Raw genomic sequence first — 22,459 nt, forward strand, 5'->3', positions numbered from 1 at the left:
CCTCATTCTGTCAATGAATTAACATCCTCCTGGGCTCGCAGAGGAAAAAAAGGTAGATTCTCTCATCCCAGGATGAAAATCCCTGGTGGCTCGAAGGTGGTACTATGTATCCATTTTTGAAATTAAATATATCGTTGTTTGGTTCTGCTAGGCAGACACCTGCCTCCTCTAGTAAAAATGGCATACTCCAGATCTGAGAGATTTCCCCCAGGAACCACATTACAGTATTGCCTTGTAACTATAACTTAATATCATGTCAAAATCTCCTGAGGATGATACAGCTAGTCAAGCCACAGAAAGAGGGAAAACAAGAGCAAGTCAAATGCTCGGAGAAACAGATGGAGGCCAAGAGCAGGTGGAAGAAAGGGAGAGAGGCAGAGTGAGGGGGTGGGGGAGGGAGGAAAAGGAAACCCAATACATGGAAGGAAACATTATACAATGCCCCCAGATGATAAAAGCAACCTGGGAACAATATAAGGCAATCAAGTCATTTGAAAAAACAATAGGAAGCAGCATGGGAGTGCCATTTAGTATTAAATTTTAATGTTGGTTCAATAAATGATTCTGTTGTCTTTTACGGAAGTGTCTTTAACCGGGGCAGACTGCATGAACAGTCCTGTGGGACGCACAGAGATGCACTTCTTTCTTGCTTGCCATTTCACTATTACTCTTGCTCTGATATCCATTCTTTTAGCTCTGTCGGCATCTATCTTCTCACACAAGACCTGTTGGCCTTAGTTTCCATGGTTCTCCCTTCTTTATTAATATTACTTCAGCTGCTTTATTTCCATTTCAAAAACAGTTGGCTTCAGCAGCTTCTCTGCTCAATAGCTGACATTCCTATTCCATAGAGACGATTATTGATAATTGCTGATGTCATATTGATGTTATGATGTTGCTTCTGGGGTTGACCGCTGATTAGATTAGATGTTTGCGTTAATGGCACGCTGTCACCCACAGGGATATTCTCCTGAATAGAAAAATTTGAGTGAATGTGATTGTGATTGTGTGTGTGGTTGGATAGTTGGCAGTCATCTGACGTCTGACAATTGATGAACACGTGACTCAGAGGCATCACCTGCTCTACAGTTAAGACCCATATATATTGTTTATAATTGTTTTCTGAGCGATCGCTCCAACCTTTAACTTACTTGATGCTTTATAGAAAGAAAGACCTGATAATGGAGGACATTGCTCTATTTCAACCATGAGACATGTTGCAGTTAAAAATGGTAGAAAATTGATTCAAGCAGTGAAACAACTTGTCATCTTTGTGCTCCCTGATAGCATGATGAATTGCCACTGTGGACACCTCGATCACCTAAGCTGTCTTGGTAAGCCACACTTGATCACTGTCAGAGAAGCTCAAGATGGTCAGCGATTGCTGTATGGGCAAGGGACTTACTACCTTCTATTTTCTCTCTCTCTGTCTTTCTCTGACACACACACACGAACACACACTCATTTGTGTCAATCTGGCTGTCTGGCAGACATGAGATAAAAATAGTCCTGAATATAATCTGTCAGAGCACAGCATGTGGGGAACAAATATATGAAGAAAAGGTTTTGAGAATCAATTTTTTTAACAGTCATTACTGAGGTTCATCTTGCAGTGGTTGTGGGCAATTAAATGTGTTACATGCAAAGTAGTTCTTGGACTCAGAGAAGCAAAACCATAGGTAACACGTTACTAAGTTTTATGTTCTTAAACTATGTCTGCGAGCTCCCACTAGAGGTACAAGGAGGAATCCCAGATTCACAGTAAATTTAAAATTCTACAGTATTTCAACTGAAACACAATTCAAAGATATGGAAGTCTGCATTAAAATGTATAAAAACGACTAGATCTTTGTTTTAGATGTTGTCAAATTGTGTTTCTACATTATCCCAAATGTTTCCAAAAATGTTCAAACCCAAAGAAATCCAAGTTTACTCAAGATAACAGTGCATTTCATTAGGTCGCCTTCGCTACTTATGGGTTATGGAAGTCACCAAAGGAGTCCAAATTTAACATGAATAAAAACTTCAAAACCACCTTATGTGTGAACATGTGCATGTGAGTCACGTAGAAATATATTTTCATCAGCAGTAGTGGTTGTTTAATTGTGTATTAACCACGAGCAAAGCAGGTTTGATTGCAGGATTGTGGTGTATTTACCTTTATCATGCAGTTTTTATCTGCCCCAAACAGCCAGATTAATTTACTATATTAGCTGTGAGCTAACTTTAGCCAGCAACAGCACACAAGGAGAGTGTCCATGTGTTTAAATGTAAGTCAGATCTCACTATTCAGCACTCACCAGAGACTACGATTGTCTACTTTCCCCCTCTTGTCTTTGTAATGTCTCCATGAAATAAAGTAAATTCCCAATCTAGCTCCAGTCAGTAGTCAACATTACAGTAACGTGACATAATCACAGACAACGGAGGTCTTCTCAGCAGATCTCTGCTGCAGTCAGGCTGATGAACAGGAGTGAAGATAAATCCACTTTTCAGTTCCAAAAGTTAAAAAGTAATCTCTTTAAAGTCTGAGAAACGCTGTTGTAGGTAAAAACATGATTACTTATTTTTGTGTGCAACCTTTAGGCTTTATAAAAGTAATGACCACAGTGTGAGTGTATAAACTCAACATTGAAAGTGCCTTTCACTTACAGTATAACTAACATACAGACTGTATCCTGGGTTATATTTACCATTTGTATGGACATTCAAATCAGCACCAAGCAAATTCTTTTGTTGAATTGGTGTTTTAAAAACAGCCAGAAGGAAGGAAAATATGTTAAATTCTCTAAGCCATGGTGATTACTCTGCCTTTTAGTCTAAAACTTAACAGCCATCCAAACAAATACCATCTTGCTCTTACACGTTGTTGAAGATATTGTGGTACATGTCATTTTGAGTGTAGATGAAGACTTTTCTTGGTGTCTGCATTCAGTATTGCCTTTTTGCTTATGAATGAATTTAAAATATGCATCCTTTACTTTGAATTCATATTTTTTGAGGAGTAAACGGCTACATATGTCATTAGATTAGATATTGTAAATGTATTTCAATGGTGCAGTCATACAAAATATGACATTTTGAATTTCAGTACTCCAGTCAGTGTAAGCAACAAACCATAGTTAAGTGTTGGAAACATACTACATTACAATACTGTATTGTATGGACTGCATCTTCTCCCTATCTGAAGGAAGATTTATCACACATTAGCTAGTCAGACAGTTTCTCATGATTTCTGCTTTATGTCACTTTGAATTCACAGTATGTATACACAATAGACCTAAAGATCAAATTTGCTTTGGTACACATAAGTCAATCAGTTAAAGCAAACATTATAGCAGAATGACATTTCATTGCTCCGTAATGGGAACACTTGACCAGTAAATGGGATTCAGTGTGGAGTGAACGATAATACATTTCTTTAAACTTCACCATATCTGCATTAAGCGTCAGCTCATTATTGATCTCGCATTTACTGGATATACCATCTATCCTTGTAGCCTAAATTCAGTTTCCATAGTGAGAAATTGATGACATGTAATGGGGCTATGTTCAAATTGATAATCATTTTCATGCAAAAAATAGAAAACACGAGGTAAACAAATGTATATTTGTAAAGTAATGATGTTCAGTAATATTCACAATGAAAAGATAATTGGTTTCCTGTTGTGTACTTCATGGCCCTATTCATACCATGTTATGATGTTTGTTTATATTGTTTACATGAATACATACAAACAGAGGAGAGGCACATGTCAGTCATACACACAGATTTTCACAACAGGTGCCATCATTTAATTCATGAAACACAAAAACATGTCCATTGTTTCCTTTAAAAGCTGCAAACTGAGAAACACGAAGCTCTGACACGCTCATGATGGAAGGGAACAGTGTAGAGCACTGACACCATAACTTTTTAGCTTTTGTCCTTTTGTTAGAGGAGCAAAATTGTCATGAGTGAAGGTACATCAACATGAATGAGCCACCACGGACAGAGGTTAATGTGTTGCTCTGGTCCACACAGGAGAGCCATTTCTCAAAACGCTTCCATGATATTAGGCAAAGAGCCAAACAGAACCAATGGGACACATACTGTGTCTCCAAGTTGTACTGCATAACCTCCAGCAGGTTGTGCACAGGAAATTATGTATTTTATGTATCACAGCAGGAAAATAACCACAACTAGCAACCAGGGAGTGAGAAAATATACCTGGACTCACAGCTACAAGCGCCTTCTATACCAATATTCAAGTTCTGAAATGGATATTACAACCTGTAGAGTAAAGGTCCAGTGTGTAGGATTTAGTGTTTGTCTTCTCCAACAGAAAGCGCCATGTTGAACAGCCGTGTTTTTACAGTAGCCCGGGATAGAGAAATCAAACACTGGATCTAGAGAGAGCCTCTCATGTTTTTCTTTTGTTTGATTTTTTTTTTTTTTTTTCGGCCACAGGGAGGGTGAGACGAAGTTTATTCAGTTGGTTGCAATCCTACCCATACACTCATGCCCAATCCAGGATCCAGTATGTCCATCTTGTACTGGCATAAAAGAATTCTCCAGACCAAACTCCAAAAAGTTAGTATGAGTCAGTCACATTAAAATTCATTTTTTCAAAACGGTAAAAATAATCCCAACAATCCCACTATTTTTATGCATCCTCTGGGTCCTCTATTGCCCCTTGAACACCTCGTGCACCCTTATAGCTTCATCTCACACACAAATCAGTTGAATTTTTAAGGAAACATCAAAGGAGACGGATCTACCCGGGCATATAGAGGGTGCCAAGAAATCGTTTTAAAGTGCTGAGCTCAACAGATGCCCAGTGCATGCAGCCTTTGCAGAGGGGGTCTGTCCGCTGAGGTACGCTGTTTTCCAAATCATGATTTGCACAGTTGAGTAGCACAATGGGTTTCTCAAACGTTTAATTCCACAAATACACACTGACACACTGTCCAGGGATTGCATGGAAAGGAACATTGGCTTCTTGTCTCCTGCGGCTGAAGGAGTATAGAAGGATTGGTAGGATTTTCTTGAGAACTTTTGAGAATAATTAATGTATTGTAGAAATTTACTGTGGCTTTGTCCAATAATTCAATTAAGTTATCAACTAATTATTCAATCTATAAAGTAACTACTAAATATGTCACAAGGCAAAATCCAACACCCGATATGCAAAACTACTAAATAAAACTAAAAATACAAAATAAAAAATCTTGGAAATGAATAAAAGGAATTAATTATTCTCAAACCAATTAATGCAAATGTCAAAACGATAGCACAAAATAAGAGGAATAAATGCTCTAAAATCAGTTTAGAAAGTCATATCAGATCAAATTAGAATGTAATAAAAAGTATAATGAAGCAAGCACATCAACCGTCTATCACGAAGATTAAGTTGTTCAAACTATCATCAAACTCATTCACTCCACTCCATTTATCATTTAGGCATTTCTGCCGAGCAGCTACTGTATGTATGTTTACCAAATCATCCTTCCCATCTTGCACAACTTTGAAATACAGATACAGTATGCCGGATTAGGCTGTAAAGCTCACAGAATGTGTGCACTTAAACGCTGCTCACCAGAGCATCAGCCTGTCCTCCCCTCCCCCTTCTGAGTATAGGCTTATTTCTTTTCTTTGCTGAGCTTTGGGGCCAAGGGACCTATTGTTAATAAGGCTTCACCCACTGCAGATGAGGAGTAAAGGGCAGATGACTATGTCCTAAAGCTTTGCGGAGCAACTTGAAGATTAGGACAGTAGTTCACCGGTCACAATAATTTACAGGCAACTGATAAAGCCCTCTAGTGGCTGTAGCAACTATGGCGGGAGCAAAGAGGCAACTCAGGTTAAGTTGTCAAAGAGAGACAAACTCCATGTGGGCAGGGGGTCGTGGTGGAAGGATGGGTTAACAAAATATTCAATTTGGGTTATCCCCTTTTCTTTAGTGTTGTATAGCTTTTTTGTGCATGTGAAACCTCTGGAAATAATCTACCCTAATTTCCATCAGCCTGGGTGTGAATTTCCACTTTTGGATGAACTGTTCCTTTAAAGAGGGCTGGACTAAACTGAGAGTTTCGAGGGTAAATACGGTGCCAATGGGGGCGTCACATCAAAAATCCCCTCCATGTGTCATTATAGAAGGCATGGATGTACAATTAGTAGTAGTAGTTTGCAGTTTAATCTGGAAGACTTGTTGATCAACAGAATTTACAACGGTCCATTAAAAGCAGCGTCACCAGATGATTGCAGATGAATCTCCTCAAATCAGCCCATCTCATCCACCACCATGAAACTCAGACTCAAGCATTCGGATGCCTCAGCTGCGAATAAATACTGCAGACTTTAAGGAGGAGATACATTTTAAGGACAAAAGGGACTCCTTAAAGTTCTCTTGACCTACTTCCTGTCTCATGATTGCTGACAGGTGTTGAACACCAGCGAGACAGGATGACAGGACCTGTTTACTTGTGTCTCATTCACCGAGAACATCTGTTCAACCGTCCCGTTGGAGGGAGCGTCAGGAGGAATCAGGAGTCTTCCTTTGGATGGAGGATTGACAGTGACAATTATTTTCATTATTTTGCTGTTTTTCCTCAATTTTTTAAATATACACAGACATAACAAAAAAGGCAGTAAAACACATTATAATTTGTACCATAGTTTAATATATCATTAAAAGACCTACTTTTGAATTTCCCCACATGAACCTATTGGACACTCAAAATGAGTGAATTGACTGAAATGTTTCAGTTTCACGAAAGCCAGTGAGAATATTGAGTGAGAGAAAGAATTGTGTATTATTGAGCTGCAATTCATAGAAATGTCACACAGACTGTTTGTTTTGTTACAGATTAACAGCTGTTTTCTTAACATGTGATTAGGAAAACGAGTTAAAACAAAGGCAGCAGAGTGAAATCTTGCAACAGATACCTTTCTCAGAGTTTCTTTCCTTACTCTTGTACAGACTGATGTAAATGAGGTGCAGCGGGCCACTCTTTCGCAATGCTCACTGGTGGACAGATGGATAGCACCTTGACAAACAAAGAAAAACAGACAGACTGTGTCGCTTCACACGGAAGCAGAGAAAAGTGGTGACAGGCTATCTCCATGCATATTGATGCCAGCCAACCACACTGGCCTATGTTTGATTGAATAGTCACACAATGGGAAAAGGCAGGCTACCTTTCATGTTCCTCCATCAATCAGTGCAGCAGACTGCAGCTTTCTCAGCTTTGTTTGAGTGTCAATTAGCTGACGTGGTTTGGGTTGCAAGATAATTTCGGAGGGTTCTGTTTTTCATAAGGCAGACAGCATACAACGTTCAGCTGCGGGACCAATCAACTCCTTCAAACACCAGCAGAATAGATTAATGGTCGGAAAAAGCAGAGTGGTGTGCTTTTTTAAGGAAATAGATAGTTATTGTATTATAAAGTGAAATGTTTTTTCAGTCATTCTGAAAATCTTTTTTAACACAATGGTGAGAGTCGTCATTTCATTAGAGCATCAGGTCAGAGCATCTTCCTCTGTATTTGTACAAGGCAAATATTATCAGTGGAACATCTGTAATTGTGCAATTAAAAGATCAACTAAATCAAAAATTGAAATATTGTCTCTCTATTGGATGCCCATTAGTTTCCACAATCTTTAGTGACAATATGTGACACAATTGTAGAAAACACCAGCATCGTCAGATTTCAAACGATGATAACTCATACCGGAAAGAAAATCAGTGGTGCACGGACGACAATCTACTGCTCAACGTCAACAAAACCAAGGAGCTGATTGTTGATTTCAGAAAAAAGGAGGCAAAGACGCACATCCCTGTCTTCATCAGTGGAGCTGAGGCGGAGTGGGTGAACTGTTTTTGGTTCCGAAAATCAACATCAAAGAGAACCTGTCACGGCCATCACACATCTCCACCCTGGTAAAGAAAGCTCATAAAACAGCTGTACCACTTACAGACGGCTAAATTCCTGTGCCAAGTTTTTGTTAACTTTTACAGAGGAGCAGCAGAAAGCATTTTGACTGGAAACATCACAAACTGGCATGGTTTGTACACGGTCTGTTCACCCTGCTGTTCATCTGTCTGACAACAGATACAGAAGTATCCGCAGGACTTGGAGTATGGACTTTTTGTTAATTCCATCCATGATCAGCTGAATAAAGCATTTGAAGTTTCGCTGCCGCTGAAGTAACATCTCTTTGAAAGACTATCTCTGCTGTTCCAGTAATTGGGAGAGTATACTCATTGTAACCAATGAATCATCCTCATGAGGAGATGCGTGAGCATGTTAAGGAGGCACGATCTTTCTTGACACGATGAATCCGAAGTTGGAGATGTTGATAGCCAGGCAGGCCTGTACTCAGAAGCTGAGTAGCCCCAGAAGTTCATCAACTTTTACTGCAGCCACAAACTCAATAGTTGATGTAATATTGTTCAGCTTTAATAGAGAAAATAGCTTGTTTAATTGAACTGCTTTATCAAATTGAAACAATTGGACACATTAAACTTGTCCTAAAATGCTTAAACCCCAAAACACAGAGCCACACAGCCAGCCAAATTAAGCCCTTATTTACCAAGAGTGTATGAGGCCATTTGTAAAAATTTAAACAAATGTTCTTTGCCTGACAACATCTTCCTGCTTGTTTGACTCTCTCCAGTACTGCTTTGCTACATGGTCTATTGCTCTGCATTCATTACATTGTCTTTAATCTCTACTTCTACAGCAGCTTTGAAATCTCATCAAGCAGTCAGTAGCCTACAGCTTTGCACTCCTGGCAGGATGCGTTCAATACTTAGCATTCTTTATGCTGCTTTGAGCCTAGCTAGAACTACTGGGCCACATCAAACCATAACTTCATCAGTTTTCTGCACTGTGCGTGAAGTAAATTTGTGATGTCCATTTTAGATATTAAGCAGTATTTAGGAGAATACATCTTCAAAGACTCACTACACTGGAGGATAGAGCACAGGCTTGAAGAAACTTTGTAAACCATTCTTCATTACTGTTTCTCAAAATGTATGACTAGTTATCAACAACAGTGTTCAAAGGTTTGAACTGCGAATTGTAGCTTGATTTATCAAGTCAATTTGAAGCTTCCGCCACAACTCATTAACCAAGATAAATCACAAGATCGTCACTCGGACATCTAAAGCCAATTTAGTCTCTAATTCACCTGATTTGCATGTCTGTGGCATGGGGGAGCAAAGTGGAGCAGCAATGAAAAACTTCCACACACACACACACCCAGACACACACACACAGAGGAAGAATGTGATAACTCTAAAACAGAAAGGCCCGTATTGGCTTGGGGCTGCTGACTCCCTCAGTCTTTGTACTGCTGATAGGCTAATTCTCCTGGCTAATTGGACCATAATAGGAAGGAGAACTCTTTAACTTCAGATTAGTTGAAATAAAGCTTTGATTAGGTAGTTTAGCATTTTAATTACCCCTTACATTACATCACTTTCAAAGTCTCAGACCTACCTAGCTCTCCTGTGTTTCTTGTGCTACTCAATGTGTCTGTTAGCCACTCTGGGCTCTTGCTCTGTTTATATTTCGAATCTTCAGGTATGAACCGGCTGATTTAAAGTACATTTTTTCATACCAAAATATGACCAAATAATCTCACATTGATTTTCAGATTTTGAACATGTGGACACATGAAAATGAGCTGGAATACACTGTGGCATCCAGTTCTGCTCTGTGCTCATGTTCCTGAACTAGACACAACTTTATTATTGAGGTTCCTGTTCATATGAATAAGAAACTAAAGCAATACAGTTGACTGGCTGTGGTTTAATATGCGAGTCAATGAAGTACGGAGCACTGGCAATATAAATTACCTGAGTGTATATGCTGTATATAGTCATCAATCATTACATTCCTGGTCTGTCAGTACAGAAGTACTGACTGGAAATGCATAATTCCACGGGTTATTCCAACATACTAATTTGCAAAACAGCTCAAATACTGTTTAGAGATGCAGATTTGATACACAGCTGGAAAACTGAGGGACATTTTCTTGCTTGACAGATGCAAAGACAGTTTGTCGTTTTCTGAGTGATTAAAGTATTAGAGGTAAAAAAGAGAGTGGTGCATTTTAACTGATTTTGAATTTAAAATTAAGTCCTCTACTCATTACTCATACTGTAAATGCAAACATTTAACCTTGTGAAATATGGTTGTTATTGTTGTTGTAGTGTTTTTGATTGCTGATGTTGTGAATATGTACTGTCTTGCAAGTGTTGTTTTTTTTAACGTAGTGTGAATTTTCTTAACAGAGTTGTTGCCTCTGTCTCCTGCCCAGGCACAACAGATGGAAATTAAGCTAACTCAAATAAACAAATATATTTTTAAAAATTCCCACTGCTACAAAACTGCTATTAAGGTGGTTTGGGGGATACCTGCAGTGGGGTCCCAGCTTTGTATTTACCTATCTAAATGTTTTACTCTTTTATCCATCACTTTTTCGTTCATCACTTTTAAGGTCACATAGTACCTCAGTATTGTACAGTATAAATGGCACCATAATAGTGTAGTACAATTGCAGCTGTTGTGTTTGAAATCAAGTGTTTTTAACAGATAAATAATACAAATTATCTTTATATTTATTATATTATAAATATCATTATTTATATACAAAACATGGTTTCACAGTGCTTAAAAGAAACAGAAACAGTAAACGGTCAATATAAAAACAAGAAAACCTAAAATAGAATATAGAAAACACAGCATATATAAAAACGTGTTCAATCAAAGTACTAGGGAGGGCTAAAAGCCAGACCAACAACAGATTTGAAATTTAAAAAAAGCCTTTTCAATAAAAGTACGTTTTGAGGAGAGATTTACAAGAAGGAACTGACTTTGCAAGCCTAAGTTCCCCAGGCAGGGAGTTCCAAAGCTGTGGAGCTCTAATGTAGATCTAATTGTAGCGAGGCGGGCTGAGGGAACCCCTACCTGCCTGAGGAGCACACGCAGGCCCCGGCTAGGCTCTTAGGGCACAAGTAAATCCAGACACAGGAGCAAGGCCTTGTAAAGCTAATGTATATTTGCAATGTTTTCTTCTTTCTTATAAGACATGACCCATATTTTTTTCCAAATGGGAAAACCATCAAGCATGCATACTAGACTGACTGTTGGTCATTTCTATGGCAACAAAACAAATTAAATCTAGTATTAAAATGAACAATACAGCACCAGATTGACTTTCATTCCCTGGAGTTCACACAAAAATTATTTATTGTTTAAAAATTATTTCGCTGCAAAGGAACACTTCAGTGGCAGTGCTGCGTGTTGTTTTTGACGACACGGGTTGTGGCAAGTGCACCAGAGAGGATTAAGAACAAAAGGTTAAGGCAATGGCTTAGACTGCTTGCTTGAATGGCCATCTCAGCAGGTCAACCACTGAACACCTAGCAAACAATATCGCACAATGAGCAGCAGAGCAGTGAGTCAGCTGCTGAAATGGATGCAGCGTTCACCAAAAAAAAAAAAAAAAAAGTAATTACATCCAGCCAGTCAATCACACATAAGGCCACATGTGGTGTCCCGCTTTGCAAGTGAAAAGCATCCAATTTTATTTTCTTAGTCTCACTGTCGTTCTCGCTGGAGCTTCTGATTAATGATTATTAATAAAATTACCAAAAAAAGTGGGAAAAGTTCTCTTTACACCAGGCAGTGACAAGTGCCTCACATCCAGATTGCATCGCATGGTATTAGTATGATATAATGTGTCATGTATTTCCCTCATCACACTCTAACAGTGTCACTTCCTCTAACAATGTTTATGTATCCATGTATGTAAAAGTGGTCTTGAATACCTGGTCTTGATGGATCCTCATTCATTACAGTCTATGTTTAAGTTGAATGCCACCCACCTATTAACTGCTGTCTGCTTGTATTGCCTTGCTTAACCTTTATTTACACAGCTCTGATGTAGAGATGCAACAATCGACTTCACTGTTAATGGGATCAAATGTGTCCCTGAGCAGCTCCAGATATAGTTGAAATGAACAGATTAGAATATTTCCACACTATGTCAGCCGCTTTTCTGCGCAGATACAGTCACATCAGCAGCATTGGTAGATGTAGGGCCGGAATGTTGCTCCCAGCACCTACACTAGGTCCATACTGTAGCTTCTGCCTTAGAGTTTTTGCTTATATTGATCATACATTATTGATCACTGATAATGAGCTGTGGCGCTTGTAATGTCACCTGATGTCATGTTTCTCAAGAGGCCTGTTGCAATGTGCGCCCCCTTGCCACATCCTCTTAAATAATTTGGTAGTCCGTTTTGAAGCACCACAGCCTGCTGCCTGGTTTTGTGAATGTTTGAAGCCTCTGCGAGCTGCTGAGTTGCTTCCAGAATCAAGGAGCATCCTCATGTCAGACTTTGGGATAAGAGGGCGTTATACTTCTTTAGTCCAGCTGCTGCTACCGCCTCATCTCTGTAGACACTGGTGTGTGCAGAATGGTGGGCTCATTCTCCTTGAAATACCCTTTTCACGAGCCCTACATTAGCCAGTAAAAGAGCAAAGACTTGAAATCACTTGCAGGGATGTAAAGTCAAAGTCATTTAAGACGTTTTATCAAAATGCAACTCTGAACTGACTCACCAGAGTGCCGCACTTTGTAGGAATGCTATACATACTTTCTGATACCCAAATAGGTATCTATTAATTGCTGATTTATAAGAATTACTACATAATAACATTGATTAACTAGAGTGGCACTCAGTAGAGCACAAACATCCACAAAAGGCCTGACAGTCCCCTTTAATTCAGTCAAGCCTAATCCAATATCAAATAAAACATATTTAAAAGATTTAGATTTTTTCTTGGATCTGCGTCAAATTATCTATTATTATCTACCCATTTATATGTATAGAGTTACATGCCAGATGTTTTACATGGCTCCAGTGTATACAGATCATTCCTTACATGCACCTGTGTATATTAACGCAGGATTTAGTCAGTAACCTTATTTTTTATCTGTTAAGACACATTAAAGTGGACTTAACAACACACCAGTGAATCATTTAAGACCATCCTTGAATGTGCTTTTCTTTGCTAAATCAAACATCGTAATTGCAAAATATATATTTTCTCTCTTTTCCTCACTGTGGTCCAATTTGAGATCGTGCTCTGGATCAGCATGGTTCCTCAGTTTATTCTTTCTATGTTGCAGCTTGAACAATGACTGCTCTTCATTAGTAAATTAAAATGTGCTGGTTGAATAGGCCAGTGGATTTTTTACATCAGTGTGAACGTTGCTCAGCAGGTGTTCTTTCCACTGCCCGTATATTCATCTGTTTACAGAGTTTGTGAAAATACAACTGGAGGCCCTTTTGGCTGAAAGACCAATGGACCCCTGCTGTGCTACTTGAAGATTTTTGGCTTGAAAATAGTATGAGTTACTCTCAGTCAAACATATATTTTAACCTATAAATCTACCTGCAGCAAAGTATTTGTTAGAGACTGTGCAGTTAATGTAGGTAATTATTTAGAGTAGTTTACAAAGTTACTTGGTTAATCTGTCATACAGTCTGGACAAGCTTGATATAAGCTTGGAATTTTATTGTTTTAAGATTTTACTACAAAGTTTGGAAAAACCCAATGTACATACATCTTTGGTTGAGTCACTTGCATATAATACTTAAAAATTAACATAAATAGACAAAAAAAATAGGACAAAATGAACAAAAGAAACCCTCAAATGTCATACTGGGATTGTCCATTAATAACCACAATTCATACCACAATATGAAAATCTGAGTACACAAATGTGATGAATCACAAACCTCTTGAGTTCTACAATATAAATGAACTGTTTATCTTTTCTGACCATGAACTAAAGGGAAAAAAACACACATTTTTCATAAGTGGCCACACATCAGCACTGGTCCATCATCCCCTCGCCTCTAACCAGTGGTGTGTGGGTGTGTGTCCGTGTGTGTAGCTTTGACCGCTCACGGCCATATGCTCGTGCCAACTGATGGGCTAATGCCTAATGTAAGATGAGAAGGTGGCAGAATAACATCCAGAGGCATCCTTATTTTCCAGCTGTTTTTCTTCTCCTATTGCAGGGCTGAATAGGCTTGTGTCCCTGCTCAGTGGCCTCAAGGGTGACGACCAACCAGGAGCTGGTTTTGATTTGACAGACCTCAGGCTTTGAGCCGGGGTGTGTAAAACACTCAGCAGGCCATGGAAATTAAACACAGTTGTGAGCATATTTGCTTTTTTGGCATTTTATTGAAATATTCCAACTAGAATTAATATGGCAGTCATAATAATGCCCTTTTTTAGTCTACACATTTCCCTTTTTCTACAGTTTGCTCAGGTCAATTTGTGTGTCCCTGCACGTGTTTTTTCAAGAAGACAGAGTAACACTCAACACTTGATGGTGCTTAATAAAGTGATAATAAATCACCTCACCCATTTACCCCACGTTGAGCCAGATGAGGTGAAACAATTTAGCTAATTTTGGCCTGATGAAAAGATAAGCCTCTTGGGGCTCAAGTGAAGTCATCAAAACATCTGTTGTTAACCATTAAAAGCTCCCTGTGCTGTGCTGGTGCCACAGTTGTTTTAATCTCCTCTCACTGTAGATGCAAATGTATTAACTGCCATGTTATTCACAACAACGAGATGTGGTCGAGGTGTGTCACTCAAGCAATTATCACTCTAAAGTAGATCATCCGGAAACTCACATGAGAGGGCATGTCGCTGAACTACGCTTCCGGTCTAACACTGGTAATAAATGCATGTGAAACAACAGAGATATAGCAGAACATGCTACAGAACATACTGACTTCATTAACATTGCAGGAACATGGGGCAACATTAGAGTAAGGTCTATGAGTCCATCATCCAGTAAACCAGGAAGCTGTCCCCATAAGATCAGAGATACAGGATTACACTATTCCTAATGGTATCTTGTCTGTCCTCTCTGCCTCCCTCCCATCCCTTGTTCTGTTAGGCTTTAAGAGATCATTTCTATATGAACTGAACAAACAGATGTTAAGCCTATAGTCTATCATTTTAATGCACATGGAAAACATGGACATGAGCTTTAAAATATAAGAATATTTTTATCTGGTTTCATTAAGAGGTCTGTCCTGTATTCTGTAAAATGACGGATTTGTTTCAGTCAGATTTAGATTCTGATCAGATTTTGATTTGGCCCTGGTACATTGTCACCATTCTGATAAATGGAGAAGCAATTTAGGACAGTGTTATATGGTGGTTATGAGTGACTAAAATAGCCAAAGAGCTGAGCTCCATTAGAATGGCAGACTAACGCTAACATCTGCTGCTTCATTGCTACTCCTGCATGCATGGCTGAAGAATAATGGACAATGCAGGTCATTTTGACAGATGATTAATTCCTACGCACTACCTGTGGTTTTCCAGTTATTTAGCTTCATACGACTGTAATTTTCCATAGTTTCATTTTAAGTCTTAACCTGCCACTGTCATCCATTCAATGCTAGTATGCACTTAAACTAGCATGCCATGTCAACAAAAGCGAGCACAGCAAATTCTTCAACTGCAGCATGACGGTACATTTTTCATAAAAATGAAAGTCTCGTTCACAATCAGCATCCACTGTGCTGATCCAAGCAATGAAACATAATTATCTTGCGCAGCACAATTTAGGAAACAAATGCCCTCTATGTCTCCACTGCTCCCTACAGTATGCTAACACATCAGGGACGCATCTTTGACCGGGCTCATACAAATTTTGTGCCTGTGTTCAAAAGCACCAGAATGACAATTACAATGTAAACATCAGTGTGAGCTTATCTGAACACTGTTCCTCATTTCAGTCAGAAAGTATATGGTAACAGATTCAGGTAGTGTACCGTCGAGCCACAGCCTGAAGCGCAAAAGATATTCTTTGGCGATTCTCTTCTTTTTTCTTCTTTTTTTTTGTGTGAACTGGCTGAGTGAGTCAAGCATTTTGCTCCTAATTTGGCCTCATAGCCGTGATGGCGGTGATAATAAGCACATAGAGATAATAAAACATACTCTTATGGAATAATAGTCGGGGCTTTTGAGTACCCTGGAAAAGCCAGCTGATGAATTTTTAAATGTTAATCTTTGAAGAAGCAGCAGGAGTGCACTCGTCAGTAAAATGAGGGGCTGCCAGGAATCTGCAGCAGGATAATTAATTGTTGAGTCTTTACTGTGGGGATGCATCTACCGAGACCCATTGCAGATATTATACAGCTGTTAACTTTTGAGCCAATTCACCATTTTACCCCTTCACCCCCCCCTCTTCTTTGTATAGCCTCTGTATGTGTGTTTGTGTGTGCATGTGTGTAATGATGTGTACACGTGTGTGCACTCGCATGCATGTGTTAAGCACCCCCTGAAGCCCTTGTGTATGGGAGCCAGATGCTGCAGCTGCAATATACAACCTTGTTGACAAAAAGCAATGTGGAGCACTATAGACTTGTGAGCAAGTTTGTTGTATATATATTATAATGTTGTATAAATATTCATGAGCTGCACTTAATTTAATGTAGTTTTGAATGTGATTGAAAGCCCGAAGAGAGCAGTAACACAATGTTTTCTTCTTAGCTTAATGTTTTGTCTTTGGGAGCTGACCTCCGTGACCCATTCCAAATAAACTTGAACAGTATTATAATCAAATTACTGTAAACAATCTCTGTGGCATTTGTTTTGCTTGTGTTAAACACCTTGTGTATTCGTTAGCTATTTATTATAGATTCAGCTTTCTAGCCGGCTCATGTGTAATCGCTCCCTCGCAATGAGGGCAAAGTTGGCTGATACTGTTTAATAGCTTTAAAATCATAATTTCTTTAATTTGATGGAAAGTAATTAATTCTTGTAATGTCTTAATTTCAGCATGCATCCTATTCTCATATTGAATGGTGAAAATGTGTGGAATGTGACCTTTTTAAATTTGTACTGAATGTTTCCTGAAATACTATCACGCCCAGTGTTTGTTTGCACCGAACAAAATCTTTCCATTTTTATTTTAGTAATTAACCCCAGTTGAGGCCCAGAGCTGCCCAAGTTAATGAAGTTGAGATTTCTGTGCAGGATTAATTAGAGCTCAAATAGGAATAAGGGGGGTGGGGGTGGGCTAAATAAACAATGTAATAAATGACGCAGTGCATGGTCTTTAATGCACAATTAAATTGGGATTGTCTTGGGATCAGGCAAAGCACACACAAGTTACTCTCTTAAGCTTGCTTCATATATCATACCGTCACTCTTAATGGTTACAGCCAGGCCAAGGAAACCCCATGGTGATGGTTAAAAATACTATAGATAAACATGCAGACACATTTTGTGATGTCTCATTATCAGCTACCCAAATAAACCAGAACACCTATTCAAATACACCCCGGGGCTGAAAAACACCAGTCATTATCTTACCATGGAAATTCAATACCAAAAGATTAAACAAGGTAAAATATCATTAGCTCCAGGTATGAGATGTGGAAATTCATCTCTCTTATCGATGTGTTTGTACATCGGTTTGCCAATCACAGGAAGCAAAATAGGGAATCCTCTCTAGGTGGTATTTATGACTAATGCGTTTATTGGGAATAGTTAATCATTTTGGGAAATAAACGTATTCTTTTCTTGCCTGGAGTTTGGTGAAAAGATTGATACCACTGTACGGTAAATATGTAGTTGGAGCCAGCTGCTGGATAGCTCGGTTAAGAGACTGGAAACAGCTAGCCTGGCTCGGCCCAGGGTTGAAAAAAATCAGTGTTGTCGCCAGGCAACCAGTGAAGACTTCAGGAAGTTACTGCTTCTGGTTTTCAGAGGTCGGTGGGCAGTTTTTGTTACCTTTGGACAAAGCCAGGCTAGCTGTTTCCCCCCGTTTCCAGTCTTCATGCTATAAACTAAACTAACAAGCTGCTGGCTCCAGTTGCATATTTATCCTACTGTACTGTACACACTGTAAAGTGTATTTCAAAGAATGTATGTTACGGCCTCCATTTATAGAAGTCAAATTAAAGCTCAAAAAGGGGTTGGAGGATGCAACATATAAAAGGATACCAGACACAAGGTTAACAGTTTACTCAAAGGTTTTATTAAATCATTCAATTATTCCCAAAAGAAAAAAAACAGGAACAAACAAAAGGGGGCTGAAGATCCCGGCCAAAAGGAACAAAAGCTGCGTAGACGCTGGACCAACCACGCAGTGGGCCGTCGTTCCCCGCGTCTCCCCCTAAACTACTCGATGGAAAACTAATCCTAAAAAAAAGAAAACGAATAACTGAACCACCGGTAACCTCCAGCCCAAACTAACACAATAAACTAAAATAACAAAACCCCAGCACCTAAACATGCATGGAGGTTGAGAAACCAACCTGCTTGAGGAGAGGAGAAAACACTCCTCACAAGTGTGCTGCTGCTCATGTGTGTGTGTCTCCATGCTCACCTGTCCCTGCACTCTCTGCCCTCTTATCACCTCCCCCACTCCAGCCAATCACTGATCACACTCAGATGTGCTCAGGTAGAGAGGGAGGAGGGTGGAATGAGACTCAGGGAGAGAGAGAGAGAGAACAGAACACACACACACACACACACACACACAACAGAGGCACACGTAACACCCCCAATCCTAAAATAGTGAATGGGGAAGCGTCGCGAATATCATTCACGCATTACAGACGATGACAGCGCGACAAGGTGTTGGCCAAGACATTTTCTCGACCCTTAATGTGCCGGATCACGATGTTAAAGACTGTAAAAAAATGCCCAGCGCATTGATTTGTGTTAGGCATCTGATTTATAAACACAAGAGGATTGCGGTCAGTGTAAATGACAATTGCTAGCAGAGCCGACATAAACCTCAAAGTGTTTGAGGGCCTTTTCAATCATAGAATACACACGTTGATGCTGGTTAAATTTCCTGGAGAAATATGAGATGGGGTGCTCCACGCCATCATCTCCATCCTGGAGAAGGACAGCACCCGCCCCTGCATCACTGGCATCAACGGCTAGTTTAAACGGACGGTCAAATGCAGGCGCAGCCAGGACCGGCACATGCGTCAACAAAGCCTTTACACAGTCAAATGCCTGCTGGCAACTTTCAGACCAGTGGAAACGCATTTTGGGACTTAACAGATTGGTAAGTGGGGCCGCAACAGCAGAGAAACTTCTACAGAAGCTACTGTCGTACCCCGCCCTCCCACAAAACATCGCACTGACGGGAGAAAGCTGGCTCCAGCATTTAAGCCTCTGACAAGTAGTAACAATGTATGACTACTCCTTTAACTACTCTCATTGCTAAGTCTAACATGACCTTTCCTTTAAAGATCGCTGGTTATATATATACAAATATTGATTAATGCTACTTAATGTTGAAGAAGAAAGAGCATATGGTAGCCGTAGAAGTCAGTGTTTAATCTGGATTGAGCTGCATTCTACATTTTTAACTTTTTCCACTACATTTTCTTTTTGGACACATAAAATTAGACTTGACATCATACCACAATATTGTTACCTGTACTTCAGGTCCCCTAAATTCACGGTTTTTGTCTTTGTCAAAAAAGTAACTCCGGAGGTTTTAACCGCAATGAATCATGTTATCGTATTTACATTCTCTTATGGTCTTGACTAAAATAATTGATGTATTGAATTTGCCGTCACCGCCTTTGCTGAAGTGGTCCTTAAGTGGTCTAGACGAGACTATAACTCCAGTGCGTGATGATTAAGGAGGCCCATAATGTTGGTTACATAATGGCACTATATGATCTCAGGACCGTACAGCTGGAAACTATACTAGTGTAATAACTGACAGACTCTAAATTCACATCCTTTCAATGATGACAAGTGGTTTCAGAAATGGAAAAGTGCTGGCCAAGTGTCAGTATCTTTGATGTGACTTGCCTACTTGGCACCATATCTTTTTGGCTAGCTGACTGTCATCAATCAGAGGCACCATGGAGTAGAATGTGGCTCCTAGATGACAGAGTTGACAGAAAGATCACATATTTTCAGATATTCCAGGCAGCTTTTTAGGGATTACACTCACAGGTTTTGACAACTAAGAAAGTGGTTGTTGGCCAGACCGCTATCTGTACACCATGTTACTATTATGTTAAATATCTGTTAGGCTTTATAGAATTTCAAATATTAAAGATGATTCATTTGGATTTATTACACGAATCTCTAGCTAAAACCAAAGGTTTCTTTAAATATCTGAACCGTGTCGTATTTTCCTCAGTTCCATTTAAACTGTTGATGCAAGAGGTTGGCTTCAAGATGTTGTAAAAGTGAAAGACTTAAAGTCTGTGTGAGTTGAGGCACATCAGACGGCCAAGACTAAGCGTAACATGTTCATTTGTCCATATTTCTTCTTCAGTTCCCTCGAGACCTTCCCTCCTTCTGTTGCCTTATTCCTATATTTCTAAGGGGGTCTTTTCTGAGAGATCTCTATCAGAGAAGTATCTGTGTTTAACAGTTCACTTGGCAGCACTTCACTCAACAATAAGGAGGCAGAAAAGCTCTGTGAAGGGAAGGTGCCTGAAAGCAGTGTATACTGTGTGGTCGGCTCTTTTAAACCCTTAGCCCGCCTGTCTTAGGGTTAAAATTTGCTGCAAGAAAGATATCACAGCATCAGAGGGCTGCTGTGATTAGTTCATTCTGTCTGGTGCAAATTGGTATGGCTGCAGAATACTAAACGCAACATATGCCACAGAATGCTGACTACACTATACAAAAAATATATTTTAATAGCAGCCCAGTTGCCAGGAAAAATTGTTAGCGGTTAATGTTTCTGCAAATGACAGTTACTCTCAAATGTATATGTGTCATAGGCTATGTACCTTGTTGACACTACGACAAAGCGTGTTCTTGTTCTTGTGTCATGTTAACACTACATGTTTATTACCTGACTGGATAGTTTTCATAAACCTTGGGACAATTACCAGAAAAATATTTTTGACGGGAAATTGGGACATCTCCTGCCGTGTTTGTAGCAGCCACATCAGGTTATTTAAGCCAAAACCAGATGTTTTCCTTTCCCTTACCAAGTGTTTTTTTGTGTGCCTTAACCTAACCAGAGCATAACCACAGCATTGTCATAAGAGGAAAATTGGAAATTAAGCCCAAATAAACCAAAAGTTGCAACATAAAGAAAAGTAAGTTTGAACTTATCTGTGGATCTGCAGAAACATACTCTGCCAACATCTGTTCAGGCAACACTGATTCTGGCGATCAGGTTGTTAAAAGTATTCTGTGTTATTTCTCAGAGTTTATTACCTGCTCAAATCACCTGTCACAAGAAGAAAGGTAGTTGTTTCATCTTCTTTGGGCTTCATTTAGATTCATACATCACTCCCGTAGTACAGTTGAATATACATTTCATGATCGTAATCATGGCAAATGCAAGTGCCGAAAGGATGCTGAGGGAACACACTTACACGCACACGCACGCACACACACACACACACACACACACACACACACACACACACACGCGCATACAGATTCACACATACTAATAATAGGAGGTGGTATTTGCCTAATTCAGTGAAACATCTGTAACGGGAAATGGGAAACCACTCGATAACACCAGTATACTGACACTCACACCCTCAGTCGAGAAACATTTAGATTAGATGGCTGGTGAATAATGCTGCCTGTCCGTGCCGGTTACTGTATACCAGCATCGGAATTCTTTTTCATGTTGTGTTCAAAACCTCGCATTTATTATGGCACAAATAATTACTACATCAAATTATGCGCAGCGGGAAAATTGTCAGTCATTGGCACTACACATCGAACTGATTCTACCAAACTGGCTAAACTGGTAATAAATTATTGACGTGCAGGTTTCGACAAAAGTCATAAGTTCTTTGATCCAAACTGCCTAGAGCTTTTCCGCTGTTTCTTTTGAGTTGCACTTCACAACAAGTCAATGGTGTGCTTCCTGTTGGATCATAGTGTTGTGGACTTCCTCCAGTTATAGGATATGTGTTATTCATTAGAAATCCTGTCCTCTGGCAAGGGAATGCAGAAAATTCAAGCTTAAACCATCGACCGATCAGTGTTACCTGCTGGCAGGCACTCGCAGAGATTTCTACTTTAGTTATCAGTGCGACTGTATGTGTCATGCTTCAGTGCAAATAATCACATTAAATCTTTGGCTCTGATCATTTACATACAAGATGATGGTACAGGATTTTTCTTAGAGTTTGATCACTTTAATGGATGGATTGGATTCTGTTTGAGTCTTTGTTTACAGCTTAAAATCAGAAAACAATGCTTTAAATGGCATAATTATGATAGTATTATCAAAGATTAATATGTATGATATATGTTTTATGTTCCTAATTCATTTGTTCTGCCATAGTGTATTTATTTGATGATATGTCTTTAAATGTATAATTACTAGTAAAAATATAACTATTAGTTAGAAGGATGTTAACACTGTTGTATGACAGATCGAACTGGTGTTAGA

This window comes from Pagrus pagrus (genome assembly GCF_965226575.1).
Source record: "Pagrus pagrus genome assembly, chromosome: 1".
NCBI lineage: Eukaryota > Metazoa > Chordata > Actinopteri > Spariformes > Sparidae > Pagrus > Pagrus pagrus.